This window comes from Tachyglossus aculeatus, chromosome 2 (genome assembly GCF_015852505.1).
Source record: "Tachyglossus aculeatus isolate mTacAcu1 chromosome 2, mTacAcu1.pri, whole genome shotgun sequence".
NCBI lineage: Eukaryota > Metazoa > Chordata > Mammalia > Monotremata > Tachyglossidae > Tachyglossus > Tachyglossus aculeatus.
The window spans coordinates 134,729,934-134,746,855 of NC_052067.1; the positions used below are offsets into that span (position 1 = coordinate 134,729,934).

At 43.8% G+C, this 16,922-nt stretch overlaps 1 pseudogene; it reads left to right on the forward strand.

The window, feature by feature from the left end:
- Window positions 1-8,083: 8,083 nt before the first annotated feature.
- On the forward strand, window positions 8,084-9,019 carry LOC119919515 (annotated as a pseudogene).
- The last annotated feature ends 7,903 nt before the right edge of the window (window positions 9,020-16,922 follow it).

Here is a 16,922-nt window from a genome sequence, read left to right on the forward strand (position 1 = left end):
CCTGTCTACTTGCTTTGTTTTGATGTCTGTCTCCCCCCTCCTAGTCTGTGAGCCCGTTGTTGGGTCAGTATTGTCTCTATCTGTTACTGAATTATACTTTCCAAGTGGTTAGTACAGTGCTCTGCACACAGGAAGCACTCAAAAATAATGAATGAGTGAATGAATAAATCAGTTATACATCAGCAACCATAGAGTCAAGATTTAGGTTTCTCCAGGGTCTCTAGGAGCAGCCATGCTCTCCTGGTAGGGATCCAGGGGAGGAAGATTTCAAGAGAAAGGGTTAGAGTCGCTTAATCCAGCCAAGAAATGGCTCACCAATTTAGATGATCAGAGTTAGGAATGCAGGGAGGCTCCTGCCCTGCCACTGCGGGCTCCAGGGATCCTCGAGGGGAGGCGGCTCCCAAGGGGTTCAGGTGCAATAAACTTCCCTCCTTTCTCTAGTCCATAAAGGCATCACATTCAAGGTGATGCCCTATGGCTTGGCAGCCCCATCCCTGACAGAGGATTGCTGGGACCACGGCAATGTTGCGTGAGTCTGCTTGGGCTGGGCTGAGAAGAAGAAGAGTGAGGAAGGTGAACCCCAATGACCCAACCTGGGTTTAGCAGAGACAGACAAAGGCTGAGGGAAGAAGGGAGCAGGAAGGTCTGCTGGTGCCAAGCACCACAACACCCCATCCTGGAAGTAAAAATGAGACACTGGGCTACAACTCCAAGAGGGCAGTGAAGTGATGACGAGAGGGTGCAGAGGGGGCAGGGGTGGGGTATCTCCAGCTCAGCCTTGTGATGGTGGGACCCTACAGGGCAGCACAGAGAGTCTTCTCCAGGCATCTCAGAGGAGAGCATGCCAGGGTGTCAGCCCGAGATCAGATGTACTTAGGACTCCGGGATGTAGAGGCAATGGAGATGTTTTTACACTGGGCAGTTCAGGCTCCTTGGGAGACTCCCAAGGAGCTTCTGCCTCTTCGGTCATCAATCAACCTGGTGCGCACACTGATTTCAGTATTATTTCACCCCACCCCCTGAAAGGAGAGGTTCTCAAGGCTTTTGACATATGGATGATACAACCTTGGTGAACAAGGGATTCATAGCCATAACCCTGGGTCTTTGCCATTCATCAGTCAGTGCTATTTATTGAACACTACAGTATGCTCTTGGGAGAGCATGATATAACATAGTTGGTGGACACTATCCTTGGAGCTTGCAGTCTAAAGGGGAAGGCAGGGATCCTTATAAACAAATGAATTATAGATATGCACATAAGTGCTGTGGGTCTGAGGATGGAATAAATAAATTGTGTAAATCTAAGTGCAAGGGCAACACGTGGAAATTCATTCAGGGCAGAAGTAGCAGGGCTCAGTCGAGAACTTGGGCATCAGTACAAAAGCATGTATATATCGTGAGTTCTCTTCCTCCCTTCAAGGCCCTACTGAGAGCTCACCTCCTCCAGGAGGCCTTCCCAGACTGAGCCCCCTCCTTCCTCTCCCCCTACTCTCCCTCCCCATGCCCCCCACCTTATCTCCTTTCCCTCCCCTCAGCACCTGTATATATGTATATATATATATAGATAGATAGATAGATAGATAGATAGATAGATATATGTTTGTACATATTTATTACTCCATTTATTTATTTTACTTGTACATATTTATTCTATTTATTTTATTTGGTTAATATGTTTTGTTTTGTTGTCTGTTTCCCCCTTATAGATTGTGAGCCCACTGTTGAGTAGGGACCGGCTCTATATTTTGTAAACTTGTACTTCCCAAGCGCTTAGTACAGTGCTCTGCACACAGTAAGCACTCAATAAATACAATTGAATGAATGAATGAATGAATTGTTCAATCGTATTTATTGAGTGCTTACTGTGTGCAGAGCACTGTACTAAGCGCTTGGGAAGTACAAATCAGGAACATATAGAGATGGTCCCCATCCAATAATGGGCTCACAGTCAAGAAGGGTGTAATCAGTGTGCTCCTGGAACTTGGTGTTTCCAGCAGTCTGAGATCCAGCTGATTCTAGGAACACAAAGAAATGACCTCTCCCAATTCTCAAAGCTCCAATGCTTGCAAAACCAGCAGTCTGGTCACTGACATTTTTCTAATGAATACCTACTTCATGTAGTACACTGCTTTTATTCAAGACCTGTTGGCTTGAACAGCATCTTCCTCTGGCCATTTTATTAGGCTATAGAGACATACAAAATATTCTCAAAGAATATTTTAATGGAGCTTATTTACTAAGAGAGAAAAGTGAAATAGGGGATGGAGGAGAGTAATAGATGGGGAGAGAGAGAGAGAGAGAGAGAGAGAGAGAGAGAGAGAGAGAGAGAGAGATGGGGAGAGAGAAAAAAGCAGTTTTATGTTTTTCTTGGAAGTTGTCAGTGGTGTGAATTTGGGCAAGTCACTTAACTTCTCTGTGCCTCAGTTACCTCATCTGTAAAATGGAGATTAAGACTGTGAGCCCCATGCGGGACAAAATGATCACCTTGTATCCCCCCAGTGCTTACAACAGTGCTTTGCACGTAGCAAGTGCTTAGCAAATACCATTATTATTATTATTATCATTACCAGTAAGATCCTATCTGTTTCATCTAATCTTCTCTTCATCACTTGCAGAACCTCTCAGTGTTTTCTAATCTACCTCTTGGTTTCCTAAACCATCCCCCAGCTTTTATTCATTGAGAACATCCTCTCTCTTGATGGCCTCAGTTTCTCTGGCTGTCATGTCCCAACTCTATGTCACATTGTTTGAGACTAGGAATACTTCATCTTGAAAATTCCTGTTGAATTCACCCTACTTTCATGCGCACATTTCAGTTCATCATTAAGGAGTTGCTTAGATGACCTGTTATTTTCCATGACCTGCCAGGGAAGCTATGTTACTATGGACATTGCCTATTGCTAGATGTCTGTATTCCACAATTTCACTGGCAAGTCTGACTTGCCAGACATAAATCAATGGGATTTATTAAGTGCCTTACTAAGTGCTGAACTCTGAGGTAGATACAAGGTGATTTGATTGGACACATGGAGTTCAAAATATCCCCTCCCCATTTTATATGGGAGGAAACTGAGGTCTGGGGAGATTAAGTGACTTTCCCAAGTTCACAGATCAGGCCAGTGGCAGAACTGGCAATTGAATTCTTATCTCCTAATCCTCAGTCTTGTGCTCTTTCCACCAGACCACATTGCCTCTACCACCTGATGTTGAATGTGGTTCATAAATGACCACTGTCCTTAAAAATCCACGCAGAATAAGCCATCATAAGATTTCTTTATGAGAGAGGGCAACACCACAATGTTAAAACCTTAGTAATAAAGCCCTAAGTCCCATTTTGGGGGATTGCTAGGGCATGCCATATTTCTTGATTTCATTTTCTCCTTCTTTATCCACCTATGCATGTTAGATAGGGATCTTTTGAAGTAACAGAATATAATAACAGTATTATAGTTTGAATATGCAATGAAGAATTTTGGATTTGTATAGGATCTCTCCCCTCTCAGTGTTGCACCTGGAGAGTTTCCAGGACTCTACCAATCTCAGCATGGGAGGAAAAGTCAAGCAAGGGGCTACTCATTCTATTCCTAGCTTGGGCAATGGCTAGCAAGTGGAGGGCAATCTGCTACATGTTAAAACTCACCCGTACTGGTCTGCAGTAGCATGGGAGAGAGTCGAGGGTGGAGACTCAAGTTTACTGCGTGGAAGTAGGCAATTTCATTCATTCAATTGTATTTATTGAGTGCTTACTGTGTGCACAGCACTGTAGTATGTGCTTGGAAAGTACAATTTGACAACAGATAGAGAAAATCCTTATGGTAAACCACTTTCATATTTTTACAAAGCAAACTCTATGGATACACTACCAGAATGAATGTAGATGGAGAACGGGGCATTTTAGGAGAGAAGTGTCTGTGGTGGCGCTTTGGGTCGGAAATGACTTGATGGCATAAGACAAGACAAGGATTTCTCTGATTCAAATTAGTTCATAGACATCATTATCATTCAGATCAACTTCAGTTACTGAGTACCTAATAATGATGATAATATCTGTGACATTTGTCAAGTGATTACTTTGTGCTGAGTACTGTGCTAAGCCCTGGGGTAGATACAGTACAATCAGATCAGACACTGTCCATGTCCCACATTAGGCTCAAAGTCAAAAGGGGAAGGAAAATCAGTTTTAACCCCCATTTTACTCACTTGAGGAAACTGAGCCCCAGAGAATTTAAGTGATTTGCCCAAGATCAACCAGGAGGCAAATGTGGGGTGCTGGGATTAGAACCCAGGTTCCCTTACTCCCATTCCTATGCTCTATCCAACAGGTTGAACGGTGAATCTACTATGAAAAGTACCGAATCTCACATTATTTTTAAATATAATACCTGGAAAAGACAAGCAGACATATACTGATGAATACCCCAAAATTGAAACAGGGAAAACACAAACCCAAGTAGATAAATAAACCGATTTTGAAATAACAGAATGGATTAGTGAACGTGGGGCTCAGCTGGTTGATAGAATGATATGATAAAGAAGGGGTGCTCTCTTTCAGGCTTACTGTCCCTTCTTATGGCTGAGCTGAACCCCTGGGGTCTAGACCCCAGTGGGCATAGTGGGAGGGGGTCTCTCCCTGAGTGGAGAGGGTTGGTAGTGGGTGGGTGGCAGCGGTGGTAGTGGTGGAGCAGATTACTGGATGCAGTCTAGGTGAGAGGCACCCCTTGGAGGGATCGGGTGCTGTTTCTTAGTGGATAGAGCATGGACCTGGGAGTCAGAAGGGCCTGGGTTCTAATTCTGGCTCCACCACTTGTCTGCTGTGGGACCTTGGGTAAGTCATTTCACTTCTCTTTGCCCTGTTATCTCATCTGTAAAATGGAAACTGGAGCCCCCTGTGGGACATGGACTGTGTCCAATCTGATGAGCTCTTATCTAGCCCAGTGCTTAGTACAGTGCATGGCACATAGTAAGCATTTAACAAATACCATAAAAAAACTCATGTGCGTACCCCTCAAATGTCATTTCCGGCATCCAGCAGCTCATAAACATCCTATGATACTCGTGGCCTGTTGAGTGGTAAGCATTTCCCAAAGGATCAGAAGCATATTTTGCTATCAGTTTCCAGACCCCTTGTTGCACTCTCCAACATTGCAGCATGGATATACTAAGCAAGTGTGAACCGTCCACACCTCCCTGCTCTAGTCTAATGGTTACATGGTAGTTCTGCCATGACTAGCATGCTATTATGGACTCAGATTGTGATCTTTTATGTAATGGTGCTTGGTTTGTGCTTACTATGTGGCAAGCACCGTACTAATTGCTGGAGCTCATAGTCTTAATCCCCATTTAACAGACAAGGTAAGTAGAGAACTTAAGTACTTTGCCCAAGGTCATGCTAAAGATGAGGTGGATTAGAACCCAGGTCCTGTGACTCCCAGGCCCATGGTCTTTCCACTCAGCCATGTTGCTTCTTTATCTGAGGAACTTTTCTCGGCAGCCTAATTTGCAGAGTTGTTGCCGGACTCCAGTGACGCAGTTCATGTTAAATGCATTACAGAAGATTGAGAAAAATAGCTAATAGAGGTCTTCTTGGTGTTCTCCCCTGTATGTCCCCTGAATTTCTCAAGATCATGTCTGCTGAGCTGTTTTGTGTACTGAAGCCCCATTGCACTTCATGTAGTAAATACATGATATGCAATTTTTTAATGATGTCTGTTAAGGGCTTACTATGTGCCTGGCACTGCATTAAACTCTGGGGTAGGTACAAGTTAATCAGGTTTGGACACAGTCCAAATCCCAGATGGGGCTCAAAGTCTTAATCTCCATTTTACCGATGAGGTAAGAAGCCCAGAGACGTGAAGTGACTTGCCTAAGGTCACACAGCAGACATGTGACAGAGCCTGTATTTGAACTCAGGTCCATCTGACTCCCAGGCCCAAGTTCTAAACCCTAGGCCATGCTGCTTCTCTACTAGGGCTTGATCCAGAAGGAGTTTACCTGGGATCCTGCACAGAATGGTGAGATACCCAAAAAATGCCTATCAGGTCTCTCAACTTTTTTCTTGAAAAAGGTGATTATTGCTCCAGCCTTGGAGGCCTGGGTCATTCCTACTAGTTGAATTAGCTCATCTGGATGTGTAAACATTTGGTTTCCTCTTTTCAGAAAGATTTCTGAAGGAACACCATCTGATTAAGTTTTATGACTATTTTCAAGACTTTAAGATGGTGCTAGACCATGCCTTCACATTTGGGTTGTTTCTCTATTCTATAAAGGACCTCAGCTTTGATGATGAAAGGGTGTTCAGAATCTCTTCGAAAGATTACTGGAAAAAAAGAAGTTCAAAACCACAATGAAATGAAATTCATAAATAGGTCAGAGGAGTAACTACAGAGAGAAACAGTGTGGGCTAGTGAAAACAACATCACTTGGGTGTCAGAGAAACTGGGTTCTTCATTTCTCTGTACTTCGCATATTGGTAATTTACTTCGATGATTGTCTCTCTCGCTAGATTGTAAGTTCTTTGAGGGCAGGAATCGTGTCTACCAACTCTTTAATATTGCACTCTGCCAAGCACTAAGTACAGAATTCTGCACACAGTGATATCATTGATTTGAATGATTGATTTCTCCAGAGAATAAAAATGTGTAGTGTTACAGAATACAGAGCTATTTACCACAAATATACCTTATCAATTTTGTGTCACACCAAAGTATCCCTCAGTAGTGTAGTAAGACTTAGCAGAGTGTTCAGACACAACCTTCTGCCAAATTTGAGACCACTTTTTTCCAAAATATGGCACACTGTCTATTTGTTCCTCTCTTGGGGTAGGGCGGCAGCCATCTCGCTCACTGACAATGTGCTGGTATTTCTGAATGTCTCCCCAATAAATTTCCTAGCTGCAGCAGCCTGGCCCTCATATCATTGGTGCTTAAAGCTGGGATTCTCCTGTCATGTCCTACTCCTCTGGCCATCCCACTTGGTGACACTTTGGTCACGCTGAGAAGCATGTTACCTAGTGGATAGAGCGTGGGCCTAGAAGTCAGAAGGATCTGTTTTCTAATCCCACCTCTGCCTCTTGTCTGCTCTGGGACCATGAGCAAGTCATTTAACTTTTCTGGGTCTAAATGACCTCATCTGTAAAAAAGGGATTAAGACTGTGAGCCCCACGTGGGGCAGTGACTCTGTCCAACCCGAATTGCGTGTATCTACTCCAGAGTTTAGTACAATGATAATAATAATAACAGCTATGGTACTTGCTAAACACTTACTATGTACTATGTATCCCAGCTCTGCCACTTGTCAGCTGTGTGACTTTGGGCAAGTCACTTAACTTCTCTGGGCCTCAGTTACCTCATCTGTTAAATGGGGATGAAGACTGTGAGCCCCACATGAGACAACCTGATTACGTTGCATCCCCCCAGCACTTAGAACAGTGCTTTGCACATAGTAAGAGCTTAATAAATGCTATCATTTTTATTATTATTATTACTAAGCATTACTCTAAGCTCTGGGGTGGATGCAAATTAATCAGGGTGACAAAGCCCCTCTCCCACGTGGGGCTCACACTATTCCCAATTTACAGTTGAGGTAACCAAACCCAGAGAAGTTAAGAGAATTGCCCAAGGTCACACAGCAGACATGCACTAGAAATGGGTTCTAATCCTTGTTCCTTCTGACACCCAGGCCTTTGCTCTATCCACTAAGCCACACACAATTATTATTATTATTATTAGCAGTAGTAGTAGTAGCAGTAGTAGTGGTGCATAATGTGAGGTTGTTTAAATCTGGGATCATTTTTTCATTGTCCCACTCCTCTGAGCATCTGACTCTGGAACACTCTGACACTCTGGGAAATATTTTGAGGATACACATATGTGATTGTAAAGGTTCTATGAGGGATTTGTCTCTAGATTGAGGTAGCATCTTTCACAAAGAGAGTCCAAGACAAAGATTACTGGGAAAAACAAATGGATTCCACTCGGGTAGCAGAGCAATAATGTATTTTCTTTAGGTCTCTCCAGAACCCATATTGAATGAAACAAGGAGAACAGAGTCTCTTCCAGTAATGTCCACGGACAACAGAAATCACAATGGCACCCAATTCCACCCCTCCTCCTTCTTCCTGCTGGGGGTACCAGGGCTGGAAGCTGCACACAACTGGCTGGGCTTCCCCTTCTGTGCCGTGTACCTGATCGCTCTCATGGGAAATGGCACCATCCTGTTCGTGATAAAGACCGAGCAGAGCCTCCACCAGCCCATGTTCTACTTCCTGGCCATGCTGGCCACCATCGATCTGGGCTTGGCCTCGGCCACCATGCCCAAGATGCTGGGCATCTTCTGGCTCCACCTGCAGGAGATCAGCTTTGGGGGCTGCCTCACCCAGATGTTCTTCATCCATGTGTTCACCGGCATGGAGAGCACCGTGCTTGTGGCCATGGGCTACGACCGCTATGTGGCCATCTGCAAGCCTCTCCGCTACTGCACCATCCTCACCAATAAATTCATTAGGTTATTCCTAGGTTTAGCTATCCTGATAAATTTCTCTTGGTTGATTCCCACGGTATTTCTTCTCATGAGATTGCCCTATTGTGGGCACCAAATCATCCCCCACACCTATTGTGAGCACATGGGCATTGCCCGCTTGGCATGTGCAAGTATCAAAATCAACAACATTTATGGTTTATGTGTCATCTGTCTTTTTCTTTTATACATGCTGCTGATTGCCATCTCCTACATCAGGATTCTGTATACTGTCTTCAGACTCCCCTCCCGGGATGCATGACTCAAAGCCATAAACACTTGCAACTCCCACATCTGTGTCATCCTGGCCTTCTTCACCCCGGCCCTCTTCTCCTTCCTCACCCACCGCTTTGGGCACGACAAAATCCCCGGCTACATCCACATCCTCCTGGCCAACCTGTACGTGGTCATCCCACCCGCCGTCAACCCCATCGTCTACGGGGTGAGGACCAAGCAGATCCGTGAACGTGTATACAGCATTTTCACAAAGAAGCAGTCATTCTGACCAAAACAACCTGAAGAAAGTCCACCTGATCATCCCCACTGGTTCCCACAATGAAAATACATGCTATTAATATAATTAGGGATAGTCATCAGGCAGGTAATTTTTGTATTCAGTGAAGGCACTGCTAATAGTGAAGAATTCTCTGTGAAGTAGAGGTGTTTACGTTGGCAAAACCCACATGAAGGAAGGTGGTAGACCAGCCACCTCATATCAAATTTGTGATGGTTGCATTTTCTTTCCCCTTAGTTTGTGCCATTGAATTTCCTCACACTGAACATGTCCAAGGTTTGGTCACTCACCACTCCCAACTTTACACCCTAGTTTATGGTGTATTTCCTCTGAAGACTATCCCCAAAGTGAAAGTCATTTATTGTCACTACTGAACAATTTGAAAACTTACCCTAATAAAAGTCATGGAATCAATTAGGACTCAGCAGTCTATCCCAGTGCTGTTGTAGAAAAGTCAGCAGTCTTACCAAGTTTTTGCTAGCTGCTGTAAAGAAGGACACAGATACCTAGAACACAAGGCACAGAAATATCTTTTTTATTAAATAAATTATTTTTCACCAATTAAAGGTAGGTTTGAAAATTAGCTAAAAGGATTAATCAACAGTGAGCATGGAGAAAATATAAACTGTACAAATTCTAAGCAAGACCAGCCACAGCCAAAAAGAGCATACTAGTAAATCCAAGTACAGAAAGCAATATTTCTCTACTCAAGGCTCTATCCTCAACTCATTTTTCACAGCCAGGAGTACAACACAGTTTTCTCTGTCCATCCATTTTCAGAGGAGGTCTTTTCTCTCAGCTCTGCCTAGTCAAAGACAGAGCTTCTCATTTGCCTCTATTCCATCCTTTCTCTAATCATGATCCTGCACCCAATTTCCACTCTGGCATTGTTCGGCTTCCTGACCAGCCCAGGTGGTGCTCCATCATTGCAGGTATCTGCCATTTTCTCCCAGCTCCTTTTTTGAAACAGACAATAATTTGGAGCCCCTAAATAGCAAATCAGTTTCCTTTATTCATTCAGTCATATTCAGTGAGCATTTACTGTGTGCAGAGCACTGTACTAAGCGATTTAATAGATCCTTGATACAAGCGTAGACTTTATCAATCATTTGTATCTTTTGAGCACTCACTGGGTGTAGTGCACATTGGAATGTGTCTGTTATATTGTTATGGTGTACTTTCCCAAGCACTTAGTAAAATGCTCTGCACATAGTAAGCACTCAATAAATGTGATTGACTGAGTGTCTGGCTGATTGTCATGAGAGAGTACAACAAAACAAAGTTGTTTCTTGCCCAACCCAGCCCACACACTTGGTTCCTCTAATGACAACCTTTTCACCGTACCTCAGTCTCACCTATTTCACTGCCGACTCCTTGCCCACGTCCTCCTGGAACAGTTGGCCTGGAACACTCTCCCTCCTCAAATCTGACAGGCAATTCCTCTGCCCCCTTTCAAAACTTTATTGAAGGCATATATCTTCCAAGAGGCCTTCCCAAACTAAGCCCCCCCTTTCCTCATCTCCTTCTCCCTTCCGCATTGCCCTGACTTGCTTCCTTGGCTCTTACCTCCTCCCTCCCCCATAGCACTTAGGTACATATTTGTGGCTTATTTATTTGCATTGATATCTGTCTCCCCACCTTGAGACTGTAAGGTTGTTGTGGGCAGGGAATATGCCTGTTTATTTTTGTATTCTACCCTCCCAAGCGTTTAGTATACTTGTTCTGCACACAGTAAGTGCTCAGTTCATAGGATTGAGGGAATGAGTGAGCGTACAGTCTACAGGGGAAGACAGACATTAATCTAATTAAGTAATTTAAATTACAGATATGCACATCATCATGCTGTAGGAGGGATGAATAAAGAAGCATAGAACAGTGTCTGACACAAACTAAGTGCCTAACAACTACCAATGGCCAGGGTGATGCGGAAGGGAGTGGGAGAAGACGAAATGAAGGCCTAATAATAATACTAATGGTACTTGTTAAGCTCTTACTATGTGCCAAACACTGTTCTAAGTGCTGGGGTATGCTGGGGTAGATACAAGGTAATCAGTTTGCCCCCCATGAGAATAATGTAAATCCCATTTTACAAATGAAGTAACTGAGGCCCAGAGAAGCTGAGTGGTTCCCCAAAGTCACACAGCAGACATGTGGCGGAACCAGGATTTGAACTCATGTCCTCTGAACATCTTCGGTACCCAAGCCCTTGCTCTTGCCACTAAGCCACGCTGCTTCTCTTAGTTAGGGAAGGTCTTTATAAGGGAAGGCTGTTATCTTGGGGTTAGCTTCAAAAACAGTTAATTGGAGTACTGATAGTAGCAGTAGCAATAGTAGCTGTAGTAGTGGTATTTATTAAATTCCTATTGAGTGCTTTGCACTGCACTAAGTGCATGGAAATGTACAACAGAGGTAAAGCATGCATTTCTTGTCCACAAAGAGCTTACAATCTACTGGAGAGACAGATGTACAAAATTTACAAAAATAATGGGAATGATGGAAAGAAGAAGGATCTGTTGTCAACAGCCACCCCACCCCACCCCACAATGTACAGGGGTTCCTGTAAGAAAAACGCCGACCCGTTCCACCCAAAAAAAGGAAATTCTGGTATAATTGCCACTCCAGTGAAACGGCATGTCAAGAAGTCTGCAACAATGTAGTTAACTGGCTCTCCTTTATGTTGGTCTAGGGATCAATGGACTCTGACCTACAGAGAAAAGATCATTGTCCCCTTGACCCCTTTTATACCCTCCAACACTCCTTTTCCCCTCCCCAGTTCTGCCCTGAAGGTGGGCTTCCTTACGTCTGGCATCAGCCTGCTGGTCTGGGGAGTTATGAGGTGTGTCTGCATATTTTGGGTTGTCCCCTGGTCAGGAAGCAGCACGGTCCTTGCTAAAGGGTCATGGTGGGGTCAGCAAGCATGGCTTTCTTAGGATGATTGTCCCGCGAAGAAAAGGGGGAAAATTTTCCGTCCTCTTCAATATTGCCAATATTGGGTTCTTCTGGTGGTAACAGGATTATCTATTCTTTGTTGTAACTCTTTTATCCTTTCTCCACTGTGCTTGCAACCGCCCTGATTGCATCCTACTTTTCAGTTTTATTTACTATTTTGTGGCTTCATACCTGCCTTTGTACTACTGCCAAGAACTGCCTGCCCTACTCTTTCTCCTGCTCCTTCAAGTATTCCCCATATACATAATTTGAGTACCTTAATATTGTCCGTAGGGCCCCTTTACCTCAATGCATGATCAGTTAAGAAGTAGAATGATATGATTAATTAATTGATTGATACGCCAGGTTAAAATAACTGCATAAATCAGAATAATAATAATGATGATGGTGATAATGTTAAGTGCTTACTATATGTCAAACACTATACCAAGTGCTGGGGTGGATATCAGATAATCAGATTGGACACTCCGAGAAGCAGCATGGCCTAGTGGAAAGAGCACGGGCCTGGGAGTCAGATTATCTGGATTCTAATCCCAGCTATGCCAATTCCTCTATCAGTTTGCTTGTTGTGTGGCCTTGGGCTAATCAATTCTCTCTGCCTCAGGTTTCTCAACTTAAAATCTGGATTCAAGAGTTGTTCTCCTTCCTACTTAAGAGTTTGAGCTCCATGCAGGAAGGAGAATGTGTCAGACTTACTCTCCTTGTACCTTCCCCAGTGCTTAGAGTAGTGTTTTACAAATACCATAAAACAAGCATCCCTGTCCCACAGGGACGGTCTACCTCAGTCTAGGTAGGAGGGAGAACAGATATTGAATTCCTATTTTATAGATGAGGAAACTGAAGCACAGAGGAGTTAAGGGATTTCCACACATTCACACAACAGGCATAACTGTGATGAAGATGGGTTCAAATGCATAAGTCTTAGGGTTGGATATTAGGTTGATTCATCCTTGGAGTTTTGGGAATGAATTAGGAGAGCCCACTGGAAGAAAAGACATTTAGTCCGGGGAAATTTTCTAGGAAAATTGAAGATTTTGAAAATTGAAGAACCTGGGAGGGGAGGGTGCTGACTGTGGAGTAAGTCAGAGGTAGTTAGAAGACCTCTGGAGAAACTCTGGGTTTAGGTATCAGACAGACTTCTGTGCTTATGCAGCCTAATGTAAAGATGCCTTGGGCATTGGAGAGGGGATGGAGTTAGCCTGGAACTCCTACCCATGTGCCTGGAAATTATCTTAGTCCTCCTAGTTGCCATTCCTAGCTTCCCCCAATCCCCCCCTTCCCCCAAACTGCCCCACCACTCCCAAATTCAGCTACATTTCTACACCTTGGAAGTTGTTCTCTCTCTGAGTCATTAACCGTTCTTGTTCAAAGGGAAAATCTAATTCAGAGTTACCCACCCCCTCTAACCTTCCTGGGTGCCCAGAGGAGAACTGGCATATCCTGTTATGCAATAAACATGTTTTCTCAGTATTAGAGGTAAAAGTTTTAAATTCTTGGTTATTCCACCCTATTTTCCCCAGACCACATGTCATCTTCCCTTGGCTACACATGTGTTCTTTAGCAATGGGGTAGATACAAGATAAGTAGGTTGGGCACAGTCCCTGCTCAACAAGTTGCTTACAGTTCAAATAGTTGCCGATTTGTACTTCCCAAGCGCTTAGTATGGTGCTCTGCACATGGTAAGCACTCAATAAGTGCGATTTGATGAATGAATGAATAAATAGGAGGGAGGCTAAGTGTTCAATTCCCTTTGTTCAGAAGAGGAAACTGGGGTACAGGGAAAGTAAGTAACTTCTACTACCACACGTGGCTCAACGGAAAGAGCCCAGGCTTGGAAGTCAGAGGTCATGGGTTCTAATCCCGGCTCTGCCACATGTCTGCTGTGTGACCTTGGGTCAGTCACTTAACTTCTCTTAGCCTCAGTTTCCTTGTCTGTCAAATGGGGATGAAGACTGTGAGTCCCATGTAGGACAACCTGATCACCTTGTAACCCCCCCAGAACTTAGAACTGTGCTTTCCATGTAGTAAGCACTTAACAAATGCCATAGAGAAGCAGCATGGCTCAATCGAATGAGCTCGGGCTTTGGAGTCAGAGGTCACGGGTTCAAATCTCAGATCTGCCAATTGTCAGCTGTGTGACTTTGGGTAAGTCACTTAACTTCTCTGTGCCTCAGTTACCTCATCTGTAAAATGGGGATTAAGACTGTGAGCCCCCCATGGGTCAACCTGACCACCTTGTAACCTCCCCAGTGCTTAGAACAGTGCTTTGCATATAGCAAGCACTTAATAAATGCCATCATTATTGTTAAGTTCCAGAGATGGGATTAGAACCCAGATCCCTGCTCTCCACTAGGCTACATTGCTTTTTAAGGGGAAGGACCTTCTTCAGAAGAGGAAGCCAAGGAATGAGAAGATCAACAGTGGTGCTTCATGTATTGTCCAGAGCTACTTATTTCATGACAGGAAGAATACCCATATATCTTTTGCATAAATGTTTTCTTTGAAAGTGTTTTGACTTGATTTCTAAAATGTTGGCCATGTTGGCCATTCCCAGAATTTATCAGTTCTAAAGAGTGCTTGTCAATACTATCAATGAAAAATTATAGACTGTGAGCCCATTATTGGGTAGGGACCATCTCTATATGTTTCCAACTTGTACTTCCCAAGCACTTAGTACAGTGTTCTGCACACAGTAAGCACTCAATAAATATGATTGAATGAATGAATGAATAAACAAATACTAAGGATTGATTCTCTAGAACTGGAGATTACTCCTAGACATATAGCTAGTTAATCAGTCAATTAATTCCAACACAGAGGAATTAATGATAGAACTAGTGGCTTGTATCCATGACTAAAGAGAATCTCTTTCCCAAAAAATGTTCACAGAAAGGATAACCCCTTCTGTCCCAGTTGCGGGAAGTTCTAGAGGCAGAGGAATGGACTATAAGAGGATGGGAACAACAGTTGGTTGACTAAGAGGCCCTAGACTCACTTTCTCTCAAATACAGGCAGTCTTACCCCACCTCCCTTCTCTCCTTCTACATCCCAGCCTGCAAACTCTGCTCCTCTGGTATGAACCTTCTTAATGTGTGTTGATATCACCTGTCCCACTGCCGACCCCTGGGCCATGTCCTGCCTCTGGCCTGGAACACCTTCCCTCCTCAAATCCTCCAAATGACCACATTTCCCCCCTCAAAGCCCTGCTGAAGGCTCACCTACTCTAAGAGGACTTCCCAGACTAAGCCCCCCTTTACCTCAGTTCAACCTCCCCTCCCCCTTGCCCTGATTCTCTCCTTTTACCCCTCTACCCCCACCCCCGCAACACAGCACTTGTGTATATATGTACATATCTATCATTCTATTTATTTATGTTAATGCCTGTCTGTTGTATCTATCATCTCTCTCTCTCTCTCTCTCTCTCTCTCTCTCTATCTATCTATCTATCATTCTATTTATTTCTATGGATACTATTGATGCCTGTTTACTTGTTACTGTCTCCCCCCTTCTAGACTGTAAGCCCATTTTGTGCAGGGATTGTCTTCCTTTATTGCTGAGCTGTACTTTCCAAGCACTTAATACAATGCTCTGGAAACAGTAAATACTCAGTAAATACGATTGAATGACTGCATGAACAAATGTTAAACATTTTTGCATTGCTGAAATTCATCTAAAGTGTTCTCAGGCCCTACCATCCTGGAATAGCACTCTCTTTGAGTGCTAAACTAGAAGGAGTTGAAAATACAAACACAAGTAGGGGTATTGCTGACTAGGCAATCCCACCAGAAATAAAGTGTCTTGTTATGGTTATGAGTTTAACAATTCATTCATTCATTCAATCGTATTTATTGAGCACTTACTGTGTGCAGAGCACTGTACTAAGCGCTTAGAACTGGGGCAGGGAAGAACAACCAAGAAGGTCAAGGAGATGAGGAGTTTCCATGTGGCCACTCTCTGCCCATGAATCAAGGTGCCCCCGGAAAAAGTGTTCTCATTTGACAAACAGGACAATCACCTGCCAACATGCAAAGGAGAGCTCTTCATGCCTTGCTGACTTCATTTGGTTTGGGTTTTTCCTCCAAACAACTAGCCTTTAGTTGAATGGTGGGGGTCTACTCTGAAAATCCTCATGGAAAGAAACGGCACTGCTCTAACTTTTCTGGTAGAGGATAGTTGGAAAAGAATTGAAAATACTGAGGAAACAAGTTAAAATTCAACAAATCCAAAGAAATCAGAATGTATCCTGCAGACTCCCTGGGCAGCTTTATCCTGGTAGGGAGGACAGCTGGGTGGAGAGCTGGAATCGGGGAATTGTTGGGAAGTTCTTGCTTGGGAAGTTATTTTGCTCAGACCCTCGTGGGCTCTCAACAAAATAATGATTTCACCACACCCTCTGCCCCACTGGGCTATGATTTCTTAATAATGATGAACGCGTTTTTTGGTTAATTTATTTCTATGTGCTAAGAGGTGTAGTAAGTGCTTGGGCAGGTACAAGATAATCACGTTGGCCGCAGTACCCATCCAACATGAGGCTCATGATTTTAGTGGGGTGGAGAACAGGTATTGATCCTCCTTTGAAAGATAGGAAAACTGAGGCAAGGAGAAGAGTAGTGACTTGCCCAAGGTCACCCATCAGGCATGAAGTAGAGCTGGATTTAGAACTGAGTTCTCTGACTACCAGATCTGAGCTCTTTCTCATAGGTCATGCTGCTTCTAGGAGGTGCACAGAGACAAATGAAGAGAGGAAAGAAAACCTTTGCAACATTGTCCAGATCCACTCCTCCCTCTCCTTCCATCTTACAGCCACCATCATGTTCCAAGCTCTCATCATCTCTTGCCATACTAATCCAGCAACATCGTTATGGGCATCCTCATCTCCAGTCTATCCCCTTCCTTACCTTCCACTCCATTTACCATATCAAGCTCCCTAAACTACAATTCAGAA